At 46.4% G+C, this 18,194-nt stretch overlaps 12 non-coding genes across 12 annotated transcripts; all 12 read left to right on the forward strand.

Annotated features, from left to right (window-relative positions):
* The first annotated feature begins 982 nt into the window (after positions 1-982).
* On the forward strand, positions 983-1,054 carry Trnat-agu (transfer RNA threonine (anticodon AGU)). The gene has a single exon. It is a non-coding gene; the product is annotated as a tRNA-Thr (tRNA).
* A 1,462-nt stretch (positions 1,055-2,516) lies between these two features.
* On the forward strand, positions 2,517-2,588 carry Trnat-agu (transfer RNA threonine (anticodon AGU)). The gene has a single exon. It is a non-coding gene; the product is annotated as a tRNA-Thr (tRNA).
* Positions 2,589-4,032: 1,444 nt separating this feature from the next.
* On the forward strand, positions 4,033-4,104 carry Trnat-agu (transfer RNA threonine (anticodon AGU)). Its single transcript has one exon. It is a non-coding gene; the product is annotated as a tRNA-Thr (tRNA).
* A 1,453-nt stretch (positions 4,105-5,557) lies between these two features.
* On the forward strand, positions 5,558-5,629 carry Trnat-agu (transfer RNA threonine (anticodon AGU)). The gene has a single exon. It is a non-coding gene; the product is annotated as a tRNA-Thr (tRNA).
* Positions 5,630-7,088: 1,459 nt separating this feature from the next.
* Positions 7,089-7,160, forward strand: Trnat-agu (transfer RNA threonine (anticodon AGU)). The gene has a single exon. It is a non-coding gene; the product is annotated as a tRNA-Thr (tRNA).
* A 1,453-nt stretch (positions 7,161-8,613) lies between these two features.
* Positions 8,614-8,685, forward strand: Trnat-agu (transfer RNA threonine (anticodon AGU)). Its single transcript has one exon. It is a non-coding gene; the product is annotated as a tRNA-Thr (tRNA).
* A 1,453-nt stretch (positions 8,686-10,138) lies between these two features.
* On the forward strand, positions 10,139-10,210 carry Trnat-agu (transfer RNA threonine (anticodon AGU)). Its single transcript has one exon. It is a non-coding gene; the product is annotated as a tRNA-Thr (tRNA).
* Positions 10,211-11,633: 1,423 nt separating this feature from the next.
* Positions 11,634-11,705, forward strand: Trnat-agu (transfer RNA threonine (anticodon AGU)). Its single transcript has one exon. It is a non-coding gene; the product is annotated as a tRNA-Thr (tRNA).
* Positions 11,706-13,158: 1,453 nt separating this feature from the next.
* Trnat-agu (transfer RNA threonine (anticodon AGU)) lies at positions 13,159-13,230 on the forward strand. The gene has a single exon. It is a non-coding gene; the product is annotated as a tRNA-Thr (tRNA).
* A 1,458-nt stretch (positions 13,231-14,688) lies between these two features.
* Trnat-agu (transfer RNA threonine (anticodon AGU)) lies at positions 14,689-14,760 on the forward strand. Its single transcript has one exon. It is a non-coding gene; the product is annotated as a tRNA-Thr (tRNA).
* A 1,440-nt stretch (positions 14,761-16,200) lies between these two features.
* On the forward strand, positions 16,201-16,272 carry Trnat-agu (transfer RNA threonine (anticodon AGU)). Its single transcript has one exon. It is a non-coding gene; the product is annotated as a tRNA-Thr (tRNA).
* A 1,462-nt stretch (positions 16,273-17,734) lies between these two features.
* Trnat-agu (transfer RNA threonine (anticodon AGU)) lies at positions 17,735-17,806 on the forward strand. The gene has a single exon. It is a non-coding gene; the product is annotated as a tRNA-Thr (tRNA).
* Positions 17,807-18,194: the final 388 nt, after the last annotated feature.

The following is an 18,194-nucleotide window of genomic DNA, read 5'->3' on the forward strand; positions in this document are numbered from 1 at the left end:
AGCGTTTTGAGATGAGTCGTATATAAGTTCCACTTGTTTGTCAGTGACCGTGTGGCCTAATGGATAAGGCGTCGGACTTCGTATCCGAAGATTGCGTGTTTGATTCCTCTCTCGGTCGTGTTTTTCCAGATCTGAAAAAGAAACATACCGTTTTAGTGCAGCACTTGAGCAGTACGAAACCGTGTGAACGTTGCTGTTGACCATTTTCTGCTTGGAGATGCTCTTGAGCTTGAAACACACACAACAAGACCGGTGTTAACTAGCGAATTGGTTTGCATATTGCCGTCGCCACGTGTTTTTGACTGGCACTTGCACATCTAAAATAACGTCGGAAAGTAACTCGTTCGGCTTATGAGTCACATCAAGTATGTGTGTTAATTTTGACGTAACTACCTCTGCAGGTTGTCATGCAATTCTGTTACCTCTCAGAAATGATTATGAAATAAAAGTGAACTACGTGACGAGTGTGACGTTAATAAAACATTAGGCAACATGGGGAGGTTCTGTATGGGACCAATCAACCCAAACGAGTACTGTGTGACGTGCTAACCGGCATATACTCACCGAGGCAGCGCGGCTAGCTCAGTCGGTAGAACATAAGGCTCTTAATCCCAGGGTCGTGGGTTCGAGCCCCACGTGGGGAGGAACGGAATTTTGTTCCTCTGCAGATGTAACTTACCGTTTTTCTGATTAACGTGATGTAATGGAAATAGCAACTTTAAACTTTGCCTACGTCTCCGTCAGTCGCTACGAAACTGTATTTGAAGGTGAAGGTGATTTTGTAGACATGTGTGAAAGACATGTTCTGAAATGCAAGTGGTGTTATTTGGAGAGCACTTCCTTTACGTGTCAGATGTGTAGGCAAGCAGTAATGGGTCGCCATAGCTGCAAATATTAGACGGTAATATGAAGTGTTGTCAGCTGAAGTCTGATGATCCAGACGACCGTAAGGATGAAGTACGCAAAAGTACCGCTAGGCCGCGCCTCTTTAGCTCAGTGGCAGAGCACTGGTCTAGTAAACCAGGGGTCGTGAGTTCGATCCTCACAGGAGGCAGACGAATTTTGGATATCAGTTGCGCGTCGTGGCCTTATAGCAAACAGTATCTGGGATGACTAACAATTAGCGAGAGGCGTTTTATTAAGAATTACTCTCAGATGTGATTAAGGCGAATGGCGCAGATAAAGCATTTGCCAAAGCGGTACAGCATAAGGTGGGATGGGACAGTCTGAAATATATTTTATAGATGTATTTCTCACATATCTCAGAGCCTTCCGCGGTTGTCGTCGTCGTCGTCGTCGTCGTCGTCGTCGTCGTCGTTGCCGCCGCCGCCACTTCTGCAGAAGTAGCAAATGGACATCGTAGCAAATGCGGCGAGGGACGCCCTGCCTTACATTTCCGAATGCACAAAGTGTGTGGTTTAGTTTCCCAGTCTATATTTGGTAGGTCTCGTAGCAGGTTGAATGTATCAAATGGGTGGGAAAGAGCAAGGGGCAGCGTCTGTGTAGAACGAAAACACAACTCCTCAGTGGTGTGAGCGTTTTGAGATGAGTCGTATATAAGTTCCACTTGTTTGTCAGTGACCGTGTGGCCTAATGGATAAGGCGTCGGACTTCGTATCCGAAGATTGCGTGTTTGATTCCTCTCTCGGTCGTGTTTTTCCAGATCTGAAAAAGAAACATACCGTTTTAGTGCAGCACTTGAGCAGTACGAAACCGTGTGAACGTTGCTGTTGACCATTTTCTGCTTGGAGATGCTCTTGAGCTTGAAACACGCACAACAAGACCGGTGTTAACTAGCGAATTGGTTTGCATATTGCCGTCGCCGCGTGTTTTTGACTGGCACTTGCACATCTAAAATAACGTCGGAAAGTAACTCGTTCGGCTTATGAGTCACATCAAGTATGTGTGTTAATTTTGACGAAACTAGCTCTGCAGGTTGTCATGCAATTCTGTTACCTCTCAGAAATGATTATGAAATAAAAGTGAACTACGTGACGAGTGTGACGTTAGGAAAACATTAGGCAACATGGGGAGGTTCTGTATGGGACCAATCAACCCAAACGAGTACTGTGTGACGTGCTAACCGGCATATACTCACCGAGGCAGCGCGGCTAGCTCAGTCGGTAGAACATAAGGCTCTTAATCCCAGGGTCGTGGGTTGGAGCCCCACGTGGGGAGGAACGGAATTTTGTTCCTCTGCAGATGTAACTTACCGTTTTTCTGATTAACGTGATGTAATGGAAATAGCAACTTTAAACTTTGCCTACGTCTCCGTCAGTCGCTACGAAACTGTATTTGAAGGTGAAGGTGATTTTGTAGACATGTGTGAAAGACATGTTCTGAAATGCAAGTGGTGTTATTTGGAGAGCACTTCCTTTACGTGTCAGATGTGTAGGCAAGCAGTAATGGGTCGCCATAGCTGCAAATATTAGACGGTAATATGAAGTGTTGTCAGCTGAAGTCTGATGATCCAGACGACCGTAAGGATGAAGTACGCAAAAGTACCGCTGGGCCGCGCCTCTTTAGCTCAGTGGCAGAGCACTGGTCTAGTAAACCAGGGGTCGTGAGTTCGATCCTCACAGGAGGCAGACGAATTTTGGATATCAGTTGCGCGTCGTGGCCTTATAGCAAACAGTATCTGGGATGACTAACAATTAGCGAGAGGCGTTTTATTAAGAATTACTCTCGGATGTGATTAAGGCGAATGGCGCAGATAAAGCATTTGCCAAAGCGGTACAGCATAAGGTGGGATGGGACAGTCTGAAATATATTTTATAGATGTATTTCTCACATATCTCAGAGCCTTCCGCGGTTGTCGTCGTCGTCGTCGTCGCCGCCGCCGCCGCCACTTCTGCAGAAGTAGCAAATGGACATCGTAGCAAATGCGGCGAGGGACGCCCTGCCTTACATTTCCGAATGCACAAAGTGTGTGGTTTAGTTTCCCAGTCTATATTTGGTAGGTCTCGTAGCAGGTTGAATGTATCAAATGGGTGGGAAAGAGCAAGGGGCAGCGTCTGTGTAGAACGAAAACACAACTCCTCAGTGGTGTGAGCGTTTTGAGATGAGTCGTATATAAGTTCCACTTGTTTGTCAGTGACCGTGTGGCCTAATGGATAAGGCGTCGGACTTCGTATCCGAAGATTGCGTGTTTGGTTCCTCTCTCGGTCGTGTTTTTCCAGATCTGAAAAAGAAACATACCGTTTTAGTGCAGCACTTGAGCAGTACGAAACCGTGTGAACGTTGCTGTTGACCATTTTCTGCTTGGAGATGCTCTTGAGCTTGAAACACACACAACAAGACCGGTGTTAACTAGCGAATTGGTTTGCATATTGCCGTCGCCGCGTGTTTTTGACTGGCACTTGCACATCTAAAATAACGTCGGAAAGTAACTCGTTCGGCTTATGAGTCACATCAAGTATGTGTGTTAATTTTGACGTAACTAGGTCTGCAGGTTGTCATGCAATTCTGTTACCTCTCAGAAATGATTATGAAATAAAAGTGAACTACGTGACGAGTGTGACGTTAGGAAAACATTAGGCAACATGGGGAGGTTCTGTATGGGACCAATCAACCCAAACGAGTACTGTGTGACGTGCTAACCGGCATATACTCACCGAGGCAGCGCGGCTAGCTCAGTCGGTAGAACATAAGGCTCTTAATCCCAGGGTCGTGGGTTCGAGCCCCACGTGGGGAGGAACGGAATTTTGTTCCTCTGCAGATGTAACTTACCGTTTTTCTGATTAACGTGATGTAATGGAAATAGCAACTTTAAACTTTGCCTACGTCTCCGTCAGTCGCTACGAAACTGTATTTGAAGGTGAAGGTGATTTTGTAGACATGTGTGAAAGACATGTTCTGAAATGCAAGTGGTGTTATTTGGAGAGCACTTCCTTTACGTGTCAGATGTGTAGGCAAGCAGTAATGGGTCGCCATAGCTGCAAATATTAGACGGTAATATGAAGTGTTGTCAGCTGAAGTCTGATGATCCAGACGACCGTAAGGATGAAGTACGCAAAAGTACCGCTAGGCCGCGCCTCTTTAGCTCAGTGGCAGAGCACTGGTCTAGTAAACCAGGGGTCGTGAGTTCGATCCTCACAGGAGGCAGACGAATTTTGGATATCAGTTGCGCGTCGTGGCCTTATAGCAAACAGTATCTGGGATGACTAACAATTAGCGAGAGGCGTTTTATTAAGAATTACTCTCAGATGTGATTAAGGCGAATGGCGCAGATAAAGCATTTGCCAAAGCGGTACAGCATAAGGTGGGATGGGACAGTCTGAAATATATTTTATAGATGTATTTCTCACATATCTCAGAGCCTTCCGCGGTTGTCGTCGTCGTCGTCGTCGTCGTCGTCGCCGCCGCCGCCGCCACTTCTGCAGAAGTAGCAAATGGACATCGTAGCAAATGCGGCGAGGGACGCCCTGCCTTACATTTCCGAATGCACAAAGTGTGTGGTTTAGTTTCCCAGTCTATATTTGGTAGGTCTCGTAGCAGGTTGAATGTATCAAATGGGTGGGAAAGAGCAAGGGGCAGCGTCTGTGTAGAACGAAAACACAACTCCTCAGTGGTGTGAGCGTTTTGAGATGAGTCGTATATAAGTTCCACTTGTTTGTCAGTGACCGTGTGGCCTAATGGATAAGGCGTCGGACTTCGTATCCGAAGATTGCGTGTTTGATTCCTCTCTCGGTCGTGTTTTTCCAGATCTGAAAAAGAAACATACCGTTTTAGTGCAGCACTTGAGCAGTACGAAACCGTGTGAACGTTGCTGTTGACCATTTTCTGCTTGGAGATGCTCTTGAGCTTGAAACACACACAACAAGACCGGTGTTAACTAGCGAATTGGTTTGCATATTGCCGTCGCCGCGTGTTTTTGACTGGCACTTGCACATCTAAAATAACGTCGGAAAGTAACTCGTTCGGCTTATGAGTCACATCAAGTATGTGTGTTAATTTTGACGTAACTAGCTCTGCAGGTTGTCATGCAATTCTGTTACCTCTCAGAAATGATTATGAAATAAAAGTGAACTACGTGACGAGTGTGACGTTAGGAAAACATTAGGCAACATGGGGAGGTTCTGTATGGGACCAATCAACCCAAACGAGTACTGTGTGACGTGCTAACCGGCATATACTCACCGAGGCAGCGCGGCTAGCTCAGTCGGTAGAACATAAGGCTCTTAATCCCAGGGTCGTGGGTTCGAGCCCCACGTGGGGAGGAACGGAATTTTGTTCCTCTGCAGATGTAACTTACCGTTTTTCTGATTAACGTGATGTAATGGAAATAGCAACTTTAAACTTTGCCTACGTCTCCGTCAGTCGCTACGAAACTGTATTTGAAGGTGAAGGTGATTTTGTAGACATGTGTGAAAGACATGTTCTGAAATGCAAGTGGTGTTATTTGGAGAGCACTTCCTTTACGTGTCAGATGTGTAGGCAAGCAGTAATGGGTCGCCATAGCTGCAAATATTAGACGGTAATATGAAGTGTTGTCAGCTGAAGTCTGATGATCCAGACGACCGTAAGGATGAAGTACGCAAAAGTACCGCTAGGCCGCGCCTCTTTAGCTCAGTGGCAGAGCACTGGTCTAGTAAACCAGGGGTCGTGAGTTCGATCCTCACAGGAGGCAGACGAATTTTGGATATCAGTTGCGCGTCGTGGCCTTATAGCAAACAGTATCTGGGATGACTAACAATTAGCGAGAGGCGTTTTATTAAGAATTACTCTCAGATGTGATTAAGGCGAATGGCGCAGATAAAGCATTTGCCAAAGCGGTACAGCATAAGGTGGGATGGGACAGTCTGAAATATATTTTATAGATGTATTTCTCACATATCTCAGAGCCTTCCGCGGTTGTCGTCGTCGTCGTCGTCGTCGTCGTCGTCGTCGCAGCCGCCGCCGCCACTTCTGCAGAAGTAGCAAATGGACATCGTAGCAAATGCGGCGAGGGACGCCCTGCCTTACATTTCCGAATGCACAAAGTGTGTGGTTTAGTTTCCCAGTCTATATTTGGTAGGTCTCGTAGCAGGTTGAATGTATCAAATGGGTGGGAAAGAGCAAGGGGCAGCGTCTGTGTAGAACGAAAACACAACTCCTCAGTGGTGTGAGCGTTTTGAGATGAGTCGTATATAAGTTCCACTTGTTTGTCAGTGACCGTGTGGCCTAATGGATAAGGCGTCGGACTTCGTATCCGAAGATTGCGTGTTTGATTCCTCTCTCGGTCGTGTTTTTCCAGATATGAAAAAGAAACATACCGTTTTAGTGCAGCACTTGAGCAGTACGAAACCGTGTGAACGTTGCTGTTGACCATTTTCTGCTTGGAGATGCTCTTGAGCTTGAAACACGCACAACAAGACCGGTGTTAACTAGCGAATTGGTTTGCATATTGCCGTCGCCGCGTGTTTTTGACTGGCACTTGCACATCTAAAATAACGTCGGAAAGTAACTCGTTCGGCTTATGAGTCACATCAAGTATGTGTGTTAATTTTGACGAAACTAGCTCTGCAGGTTGTCATGCAATTCTGTTACCTCTCAGAAATGATTATGAAATAAAAGTGAACTACGTGACGAGTGTGACGTTAGGAAAACATTAGGCAACATGGGGAGGTTCTGTATGGGACCAATCAACCCAAACGAGTACTGTGTGACGTGCTAACCGGCATATACTCACCGAGGCAGCGCGGCTAGCTCAGTCGGTAGAACATAAGGCTCTTAATCCCAGGGTCGTGGGTTCGAGCCCCACGTGGGGAGGAACGGAATTTTGTTCCTCTGCAGATGTAACTTACCGTTTTTCTGATTAACGTGATGTAATGGAAATAGCAACTTTAAACTTTGCCTACGTCTCCGTCAGTCGCTACGAAACTGTATTTGAAGGTGAAGGTGATTTTGTAGACATGTGTGAAAGACATGTTCTGAAATGCAAGTGGTGTTATTTGGAGAGCACTTCCTTTACGTGTCAGATGTGTAGGCAAGCAGTAATGGGTCGCCATAGCTGCAAATATTAGACGGTAATATGAAGTGTTGTCAGCTGAAGTCTGATGATCCAGACGACCGTAAGGATGAAGTACGCAAAAGTACCGCTAGGCCGCGCCTCTTTAGCTCAGTGGCAGAGCACTGGTCTAGTAAACCAGGGGTCGTGAGTTCGATCCTCACAGGAGGCAGACGAATTTTGGATATCAGTTGCGCGTCGTGGCCTTATAGCAAACAGTATCTGGGATGACTAACAATTAGCGAGAGGCGTTTTATTAAGAATTACTCTCAGATGTGATTAAGGCGAATGGCGCAGATAAAGCATTTGCCAAAGCGGTACAGCATAAGGTGGGATGGGACAGTCTGAAATATATTTTATAGATGTATTTCTCACATATCTCAGAGCCTTCCGCGGTTGTCGTCGTCGTCGTCGTCGTCGTCGTCGCCGCCGCCGCCGCCACTTCTGCAGAAGTAGCAAATGGACATCGTAGCAAATGCGGCGAGGGACGCCCTGCCTTACATTTCCGAATGCACAAAGTGTGTGGTTTAGTTTCCCAGTCTATATTTGGTAGGTCTCGTAGCAGGTTGAATGTATCAAATGGGTGGGAAAGAGCAAGGGGCAGCGTCTGTGTAGAACGAAAACACAACTCCTCAGTGGTGTGAGCGTTTTGAGATGAGTCGTATATAAGTTCCACTTGTTTGTCAGTGACCGTGTGGCCTAATGGATAAGGCGTCGGACTTCGTATCCGAAGATTGCGTGTTTGATTCCTCTCTCGGTCGTGTTTTTCCAGATATGAAAAAGAAACATACCGTTTTAGTGCAGCACTTGAGCAGTACGAAACCGTGTGAACGTTGCTGTTGACCATTTTCTGCTTGGAGATGCTCTTGAGCTTGAAACACGCACAACAAGACCGGTGTTAACTAGCGAATTGGTTTGCATATTGCCGTCGCCGCGTGTTTTTGACTGGCACTTGCACATCTAAAATAACGTCGGAAAGTAACTCGTTCGGCTTATGAGTCACATCAAGTATGTGTGTTAATTTTGACGAAACTAGCTCTGCAGGTTGTCATGCAATTCTGTTACCTCTCAGAAATGATTATGAAATAAAAGTGAACTACGTGACGAGTGTGACGTTAGGAAAACATTAGGCAACATGGGGAGGTTCTGTATGGGACCAATCAACCCAAACGAGTACTGTGTGACGTGCTAACCGGCATATACTCACCGAGGCAGCGCGGCTAGCTCAGTCGGTAGAACATAAGGCTCTTAATCCCAGGGTCGTGGGTTCGAGCCCCACGTGGGGAGGAACGGAATTTTGTTCCTCTGCAGATGTAACTTACCGTTTTTCTAATTAACGTGATGTAATGGAAATAGCAACTTTAAACTTTGCCTACGTCTCCGTCAGTCGCTACGAAACTGTATTTGAAGGTGAAGGTGATTTTGTAGACATGTGTGAAAGACATGTTCTGAAATGCAAGTGGTGTTATTTGGAGAGCACTTCCTTTACGTGTCAGATGTGTAGGCAAGCAGTAATGGGTCGCCATAGCTGCAAATATTAGACGGTAATATGAAGTGCTGTCAGCTGAAGTCTGATGATCCAGACGACCGTAAGGATGAAGTACGCAAAAGTACCGCTAGGCCGCGCCTCTTTAGCTCAGTGGCAGAGCACTGGTCTAGTAAACCAGGGGTCGTGAGTTCGATCCTCACAGGAGGCAGACGAATTTTGGATATCAGTTGCGCGTCGTGGCCTTATAGCAAACAGTATCTGGGATGACTAACAATTAGCGAGAGGCGTTTTATTAAGAATTACTCTCAGATGTGATTAAGGCGAATGGCGCAGATAAAGCATTTGCCAAAGCGGTACAGCATAAGGTGGGATGGGACAGTCTGAAATATATTTTATAGATGTATTTCTCACATATCTCAGAGCCTTCCGCGGTTGTCGTCGTCGTCGTCGTCGTCGTCGTCGCCGCCGCCGCCGCCACTTCTGCAGAAGTAGCAAATGGACATCGTAGCAAATGCGGCGAGGGACGCCCTGCCTTACATTTCCGAATGCACAAAGTGTGTGGTTTAGTTTCCCAGTCTATATTTGGTAGGTCTCGTAGCAGGTTGAATGTATCAAATGGGTGGGAAAGAGCAAGGGGCAGCGTCTGTGTAGAACGAAAACACAACTCCTCAGTGGTGTGAGCGTTTTGAGATGAGTCGTATATAAGTTCCACTTGTTTGTCAGTGACCGTGTGGCCTAATGGATAAGGCGTCGGACTTCGTATCCGAAGATTGCGTGTTTGATTCCTCTCTCGGTCGTGTTTTTCCAGATCTGAAAAAGAAACATACCGTTTTAGTGCAGCACTTGAGCAGTACGAAACCGTGTGAACGTTGCTGTTGACCATTTTCTGCTTGGAGATGCTCTTGAGCTTGAAACACACACAACAAGACCGGTGTTAACTAGCGAATTGGTTTGCATATTGCCGTCGCCGCGTGTTTTTGACTGGCACTTGCACATCTAAAATAACGTCGGAAAGTAACTCGTTCGGCTTATGAGTCACATCAAGTATGTGTGTTAATTTTGACGAAACTAGCTCTGCAGGTTGTCATGCAATTCTGTTACCTCTCAGAAATGATTATGAAATAAAAGTGAACTACGTGACGAGTGTGACGTTAGGAAAACATTAGGCAACATGGGGAGGTTCTGTATGGGACCAATCAACCCCAACGAGTACTGTGTGACGTGCTAACCGGCATATACTCACCGAGGCAGCGCGGCTAGCTCAGTCGGTAGAACATAAGGCTCTTAATCCCAGGGTCGTGGGTTCGAGCCCCACGTGGGGAGGAATGGAATTTTGTTCCTCTGCAGATGTAACTTACCGTTTTTCTGATTAACGTGATGTAATGGAAATAGCAACTTTAAACTTTGCCTACGTCTCCGTCAGTCGCTACGAAACTGTATTTGAAGGTGAAGGTGATTTTGTAGACATGTGTGAAAGACATGTTCTGAAATGCAAGTGGTGTTATTTGGAGAGCACTTCCTTTACGTGTCAGATGTGTAGCCAAGCAGTAATGGGTCGCCATAGCTGCAAATATTAGACGGTAATATGAAGTGTTGTCAGCTGAAGTCTGATGATCCAGACGACCGTAAGGATGAAGTACGCAAAAGTACCGCTAGGCCGCGCCTCTTTAGCTCAGTGGCAGAGCACTGGTCTAGTAAACCAGGGGTCGTGAGTTCGATCCTCACAGGAGGCAGACGAATTTTGGATATCAGTTGCGCGTCGTGGCCTTATAGCAAACAGTATCTGGGATGACTAACAATTAGCGAGAGGCGTTTTATTAAGAATTACTCTCAGATGTGATTAAGGCGAATGGCGCAGATAAAGCATTTGCCAAAGCGGTACAGCATAAGGTGGGATGGGACAGTCTGAAATATATTTTATAGATGTATTTCTCACATATCTCAGAGCCTTCCGCGGTTGTCGTCGTCGTCGTCGTCGTCGTCGTCGTCGTTGCCGCCGCCGCCACTTCTGCAGAAGTAGCAAATGGACATCGTAGCAAATGCGGCGAGGGACGCCCTGCCTTACATTTCCGAATATTTGGTAGGTCTCGTAGCAGGTTGAATGTATCAAATGGGTGGGAAAGAGCAAGGGGCAGCGTCTGTGTAGAACGAAAACACAACTCCTCAGTGGTGTGAGCGTTTTGAGATGAGTCGTATATAAGTTCCACTTGTTTGTCAGTGACCGTGTGGCCTAATGGATAAGGCGTCGGACTTCGTATCCGAAGATTGCGTGTTTGATTCCTCTCTCGGTCGTGTTTTTCCAGATCTGAAAAAGAAACATACCGTTTTAGTGCAGCACTTGAGCAGTACGAAACCGTGTGAACGTTGCTGTTGACCATTTTCTGCTTGGAGATGCTCTTGAGCTTGAAACACGCACAACAAGACCGGTGTTAACTAGCGAATTGGTTTGCATATTGCCGTCGCCGCGTGTTTTTGACTGGCACTTGCACATCTAAAATAACGTCGGAAAGTAACTCGTTCGGCTTATGAGTCACATCAAGTATGTGTGTTAATTTTGACGAAACTAGCTCTGCAGGTTGTCATGCAATTCTGTTACCTCTCAGAAATGATTATGAAATAAAAGTGAACTACGTGACGAGTGTGACGTTAGGAAAACATTAGGCAACATGGGGAGGTTCTGTATGGGACCAATCAACCCAAACGAGTACTGTGTGACGTGCTAACCGGCATATACTCACCGAGGCAGCGCGGCTAGCTCAGTCGGTAGAACATAAGGCTCTTAATCCCAGGGTCGTGGGTTCGAGCCCCACGTGGGGAGGAACGGAATTTTGTTCCTCTGCAGATGTAACTTACCGTTTTTCTGATTAACGTGATGTAATGGAAATAGCAACTTTAAACTTTGCCTACGTCTCCGTCAGTCGCTACGAAACTGTATTTGAAGGTGAAGGTGATTTTGTAGACATGTGTGAAAGACATGTTCTGAAATGCAAGTGGTGTTATTTGGAGAGCACTTCCTTTACGTGTCAGATGTGTAGGCAAGCAGTAATGGGTCGCCATAGCTGCAAATATTAGACGGTAATATGAAGTGTTGTCAGCTGAAGTCTGATGATCCAGACGACCGTAAGGATGAAGTACGCAAAAGTACCGCTAGGCCGCGCCTCTTTAGCTCAGTGGCAGAGCGCTGGTCTAGTAAACCAGGGGTCGTGAGTTCGATCCTCACAGGAGGCAGACGAATTTTGGATATCAGTTGCGCGTCGTGGCCTTATAGCAAACAGTATCTGGGATGACTAACAATTAGCGAGAGGCGTTTTATTAAGAATTACTCTCAGATGTGATTAAGGCGAATGGCGCAGATAAAGCATTTGCCAAAGCGGTACAGCATAAGGTGGGATGGGACAGTCTGAAATATATTTTATAGATGTATTTCTCACATATCTCAGATCCTTCCGCGGTTGTCGTCGTCGTCGTCGTCGTCGTCGTCGTCGTCGCCGCCGCCACTTCTGCAGAAGTAGCAAATGGACATCGTAGCAAATGCGGCGAGGGACGCCCTGCCTTACATTTCCGAATGCACAAAGTGTGTGGTTTAGTTTCCCAGTCTATATTTGGTAGGTCTCGTAGCAGGTTGAATGTATCAAATGGGTGGGAAAGAGCAAGGGGCAGCGTCTGTGTAGAACGAAAACACAACTCCTCAGTGGTGTGAGCGTTTTGAGATGAGTCGTATATAAGTTCCACTTGTTTGTCAGTGACCGTGTGGCCTAATGGATAAGGCGTCGGACTTCGTATCCGAAGATTGCGTGTTTGATTCCTCTCTCGGTCGTGTTTTTCCAGATATGAAAAAGAAACATACCGTTTTAGTGCAGCACTTGAGCAGTACGAAACCGTGTGAACGTTGCTGTTGACCATTTTCTGCTTGGAGATGCTCTTGAGCTTGAAACACGCACAACAAGACCGGTGTTAACTAGCGAATTGGTTTGCATATTGCCGTCGCCGCGTGTTTTTGACTGGCACTTGCACATCTAAAATAACGTCGGAAAGTAACTCGTTCGGCTTATGAGTCACATCAAGTATGTGTGTTAATTTTGACGAAACTAGCTCTGCAGGTTGTCATGCAATTCTGTTACCTCTCAGAAATGATTATGAAATAAAAGTGAACTACGTGACGAGTGTGACGTTAGGAAAACATTAGGCAACATGGGGAGGTTCTGTATGGGACCAATCAACCCAAACGAGTACTGTGTGACATGCTAACCAGCATATACTCACCGAGGCAGCGCGGCTAGCTCAGTCGGTAGAACATAAGGCTCTTAATCCCAGGGTCGTGGGTTCGAGCCCCACGTGGGGAGGAACGGAATTTTGTTCCTCTGCAGATGTAACTTACCGTTTTTCTGATTAACGTGATGTAATGGAAATAGCAACTTTAAACTTTGCCTACGTCTCCGTCAGTCACTACGAAACTGTATTTGAAGGTGAAGGTGATTTTGTAGACATGTGTGAAAGACATGTTCTGAAATGCAAGTGGTGTTATTTGGAGAGCACTTCCTTTACGTGTCAGATGTGTAGGCAAGCAGTAATGGGTCGCCATAGCTGCAAATATTAGACGGTAATATGAAGTGTTGTCAGCTGAAGTCTGATGATCCAGACGACCGTAAGGATGAAGTACGCAAAAGTACCGCTGGGCCGCGCCTCTTTAGCTCAGTGGCAGAGCACTGGTCTAGTAAACCAGGGGTCGTGAGTTCGATCCTCACAGGAGGCAGACGAATTTTGGATATCAGTTGCGCGTCGTGGCCTTATAGCAAACAGTATCTGGGATGACTAACAATTAGCGAGAGGCGTTTTATTAAGAATTACTCTCAGATGTGATTAAGGCGAATGGCGCAAATAAAGCATTTGCCAAAGCGGTACAGCATAAGGTGGGATGGGACAGTCTGAAATATATTTTATAGATGTATTTCTCACATATCTCAGAGCCTTCCGCGGTTGTCGTCGTCGTCGTCGTCGTCGTCGTCGTCGTCGTCGTCGTCGCCACTTCTGCAGAAGTAGCAAATGGACATCGTAGCAAATGCGGCGAGGGACGCCCTGCCTTACATTTCCGAATGCACAAAGTGTGTGGTTTAGTTTCCCAGTCTATATTTGGTAGGTCTCGTAGCAGGTTGAATGTATCAAATGGGTGGGAAAGAGCAAGGGGCAGCGTCTGTGTAGAACGAAAACACAACTCCTCAGTGGTGTGAGCGTTTTGAGATGAGTCGTATATAAGTTCCACTTGTTTGTCAGTGACCGTGTGGCCTAATGGATAATGCGTCGGACTTCGTATCCGAAGATTGCGTGTTTGATTCCTCTCTCGGTCGTGTTTTTCCAGATATGAAAAAGAAACATACCGTTTTAGTGCAGCACTTGAGCAGTACGAAACCGTGTGAACGTTGCTGTTGACCATTTTCTGCTTGGAGATGCTCTTGAGCTTGAAACACGCACAACAAGACCGGTGTTAACTAGCGAATTGGTTTGCATATTGCCGTCGCCGCGTGTTTTTGACTGGCACTTGCACATCTAAAATAACGTCGGAAAGTAACTCGTTCGGCTTATGAGTCACATCAAGTATGTGTGTTAATTTTATGACGAAACTAGCTCTGCAGGTTGTCATGCAATTCTGTTACCTCTCAGAAATGATTATGAAATAAAAGTGAACTACGTGACGAGTGTGACGTTAGGAAAACATTAGGCAACATGGGGAGGTTCTGTATGGGACCAATCAACCCAAACGAGTACTGTGTGACGTGCTAACCGGCATATACTCACCGAGGCAGCGCGGCTAGCTCAGTCGGTAGAACATAAGGCTCTTAATCCCAGGGTCGTGGGTTCGAGCCCCACGTGGGGAGGAACGGAATTTTGTTCCTCTGCAGATGTAACTTACCGTTTTTCTGATTAACGTGATGTAATGGAAATAGCAACTTTAAACTTTGCCTACGTCTCCGTCAGTCGCTACGAAACTGTATTTGAAGGTGAAGGTGATTTTGTAGACATGTGTGAAAGACATGTTCTGAAATGCAAGTGGTGTTATTTGGAGAGCACTTCCTTTCCGTGTCAGATGTGTAGGCAAGCAGTAATGGGTCGCCATAGCTGCAAATATTAGACGGTAATATGAAGTGTTGTCAGCTGAAATCTGATGATCCAGACGACCGTAAGGATGAAGTACGCAAAAGTACCGCTAGGCCGCGCCTCTTTAGCTCAGTGGCAGAGCACTGGTCTAGTAAACCAGGGGTCGTGAGTTCGATCCTCACAGGAGGCAGACGAATTTTGGATATCAGTTGCGCGTCGTGGCCTTATAGCAAACAGTATCTGGGATGACTAACAATTAGCGAGAGGCGTTTTATTAAGAATTACTCTCAGATGTGATTAAGGCGAATGGCGCAGATAAAGCATTTGCCAAAGCGGTACAGCATAAGGTGGGATGGGACAGTCTGAAATATAATTTATAGATGTATTTCTCACATATCTCAGAGCCTTCCGCGGTTGTCGTCGTCGTCGTCGCCGCCGCCGCCGCCGCCACTTCTGCAGAAGTAGCAAATGGACATCGTAGCAAATGCGGCGAGGGACGCCCTGCCTTACATTTCCGAATGCACAAAGTGTGTGGTTTAGTTTCCCAGTCTATATTTGGTAGGTCTCGTAGCAGGTTGAATGTATCAAATGGGTGGGAAAGAGCAAGGGGCAGCGTCTGTGTAGAACGAAAACACAACTCCTCAGTGGTGTGAGCGTTTTGAGATGAGTCGTATATAAGTTCCACTTGTTTGTCAGTGACCGTGTGGCCTAATGGATAAGGCGTCGGACTTCGTATCCGAAGATTGCGTGTTTGATTCCTCTCTCGGTCGTGTTTTTCCAGATCTGAAAAAGAAACATACCGTTTTAGTGCAGCACTTGAGCAGTACGAAACCGTGTGAACGTTGCCCCCATTTTCTGCTTGGAGATGCTCTTGAGCTTGAAACACACAGAACAAGACCGGTGTTAACTAGCGAATTGGTTTGCATATTGCCGTCGCCGCGTGTTTTTGACTGGCACTTGCACATCTAAAATAACGTCGGAAAGTAACTCGTTCGGCTTATGAGTCACATCAAGTATGTGTGTTAATTTTGACGTAACTAGCTCTGCAGGTTGTCATGCAATTCTGTTACCTCTCAGAAATGATTATGAAATAAAAGTGAACTACGTGACGAGTGTGACGTTAGGAAAACATTAGGCAACATGGGGAGGTTCTGTATGGGACCAATCAACCCAAACGAGTACTGTGTGACGTGCTAACCGGCATATACTCACCGAGGCAGCGCGGCTAGCTCAGTCGGTAGAACATAAGGCTCTTAATCCCAGGGTCGTGGGTTCGAGCCCCACGTGGGGAGGAACGGAATTTTGTTCCTCTGCAGATGTAACTTACCGTTTTTCTGATTAACGTGATGTAATGGAAATAGCAACTTTAAACTTTGCCTACGTCTCCGTCAGTCGCTACGAAACTGTATTTGAAGGTGAAGGTGATTTTGTAGACATGTGTGAAAGACATGTTCTGAAATGCAAGTGGTGTTATTTGGAGAGCACTTCCTTTACGTGTCAGATGTGTAGGCAAGCAGTAATGGGTCGCCATAGCTGCAAATATTAGACGGTAATATGAAGTGTTGTCAGCTGAAGTCTGATGATCCAGACGACCGTAAGGATGAAGTACGCAAAAGTACCGCTAGGCCGCGCCTCTTTAGCTCAGTGGCAGAGCACTGGTCTAGTAAACCAGGGGTCGTGAGTTCGATCCTCACAGGAGGCAGACGAATTTTGGATATCAGTTGCGCGTCGTGGCCTTATAGCAAACAGTATCTGGGATGACTAACAATTAGCGAGAGGCGTTTTATTAAGAATTACTCTCAGATGTGATTAAGGCGAATGGCGCAGATAAAGCATTTGCCAAAGCGGTACAGCATAAGGTGGGATGGGACAGTCTGAAATATATTTTATAGATGTATTTCTCACATATCTCAGAGCCTTCCGCGGTTGTCGTCGTCGTCGTCGTCGTCGTCGTCGTCGTCGTCGCAGCCGCCGCCGCCACTTCTGCAGAAGTAGCAAATGGACATCGTAGCAAATGCGGCGAGGGACGCCCTGCCTTACATTTCCGAATGCACAAAGTGTGTGGTTTAGTTTCCCAGTCTATATTTGGTAGGTCTCGTAGCAGGTTGAATGTATCAAATGGGTGGGAAAGAGCAAGGGGCAGCGTCTGTGTAGAACGAAAACACAACTCCTCAGTGGTGTGAGCGTTTTGAGATGAGTCGTATATAAGTTCCACTTGTTTGTCAGTGACCGTGTGGCCTAATGGATAAGGCGTCGGACTTCGTATCCGAAGATTGCGTGTTTGATTCCTATCTCGGTCGTGATTTTCCAGATATGAAAAAGAAACATACCGTTTTAGTGCAGCACTTGAGCAGTACGAAACCGTGTGAACGTTGCTGTTGACCATTTTCTGCTTGGAGATGCTCTTGAGCTTGAAACACGCACAACAAGACCGGTGTTAACTAGCGAATTGGTTTGCATATTGCCGTCGCCGCGTGTTTTTGACTGGCACTTGCACATCTAAAATAACGTCGGAAAGTAACTCGTTCGGCTTATGAGTCACATCAAGTATGTGTGTTAATTTTGACGAAACTAGCTCTGCAGGTTGTCATGCAATTCTGTTACCTCTCAGAAATGATTATGAAATAAAAGTGAACTACGTGACGAGTGTGACGTTAGGAAAACATTAGGCAACATGGGGAGGTTCTGTATGGGACCAATCAACCCAAACGAGTACTGTGTGACGTGCTAACCGGCATATACTCACCGAGGCAGCGCGGCTAGCTCAGTCGGTAGAACATAAGGCTCTTAATCCCAGGGTCGTGGGTTCGAGCCCCACGTGGGGAGGAACGGAATTTTGTTCCTCTGCAGATGTAACTTACCGTTTTTCTGATTAACGTGATCTAATGGAAATAGCAACTTTAAACTTTGCCTACGTCTCCGTCAGTCGCTACGAAACTGTATTTGAAGGTGAAGGTGATTTTGTAGACATGTGTGAAAGACATGTTCTGAAATGCAAGTGGTGTTATTTGGAGAGCACTTCCTTTACGTGTCAGATGTGTAGGCAAGCAGTAATGGGTCGCCATAGATGCAAATATTAGACGGTAATATGAAGTGTTGTCAGCTGAAGTCTGATGATCCAGACGACCGTAAGGATGAAGTACGCAAAAGTACCGCTAGGCCGCGCCTCTTTAGCTCAGTGGCAGAGCACTGGTCTAGTAAACCAGGGGTCGTGAGTTCGATCCTCACAGGAGGCAGACGAATTTTGGATATCAGTTGCGCGTCGTGGCCTTATAGCAAACAGTATCTGGGATGACTAACAATTAGCGAGAGGCGTTTTATTAAGAATTACTCTCAGATGTGATTAAGGCGAATGGCGCAGATAAAGCATTTGCCAAAGCGGTACAGCATAAGGTGGGATGGGACAGTCTGAAATATATTTTATAGATGTATTTCTCACATATCTCAGAGCCTTCCGCGGTTGTCGTCGTCGTCGTCGTCGTCGTCGTCGTCGCCGCCGCCGCCGCCACTTCTGCAGAAGTAGCAAATGGACATCGTAGCAAATGCGGCGAGGGACGCCCTGCCTTACATTTCCGAATGCACAAAGTGTGTGGTTTAGTTTCCCAGTCTATATTTGGTAGGTCT

Source organism: Schistocerca gregaria, chromosome 4 (assembly GCF_023897955.1).
Source record: "Schistocerca gregaria isolate iqSchGreg1 chromosome 4, iqSchGreg1.2, whole genome shotgun sequence".
Taxonomy (NCBI): Eukaryota; Metazoa; Arthropoda; class Insecta; order Orthoptera; family Acrididae; genus Schistocerca; species Schistocerca gregaria.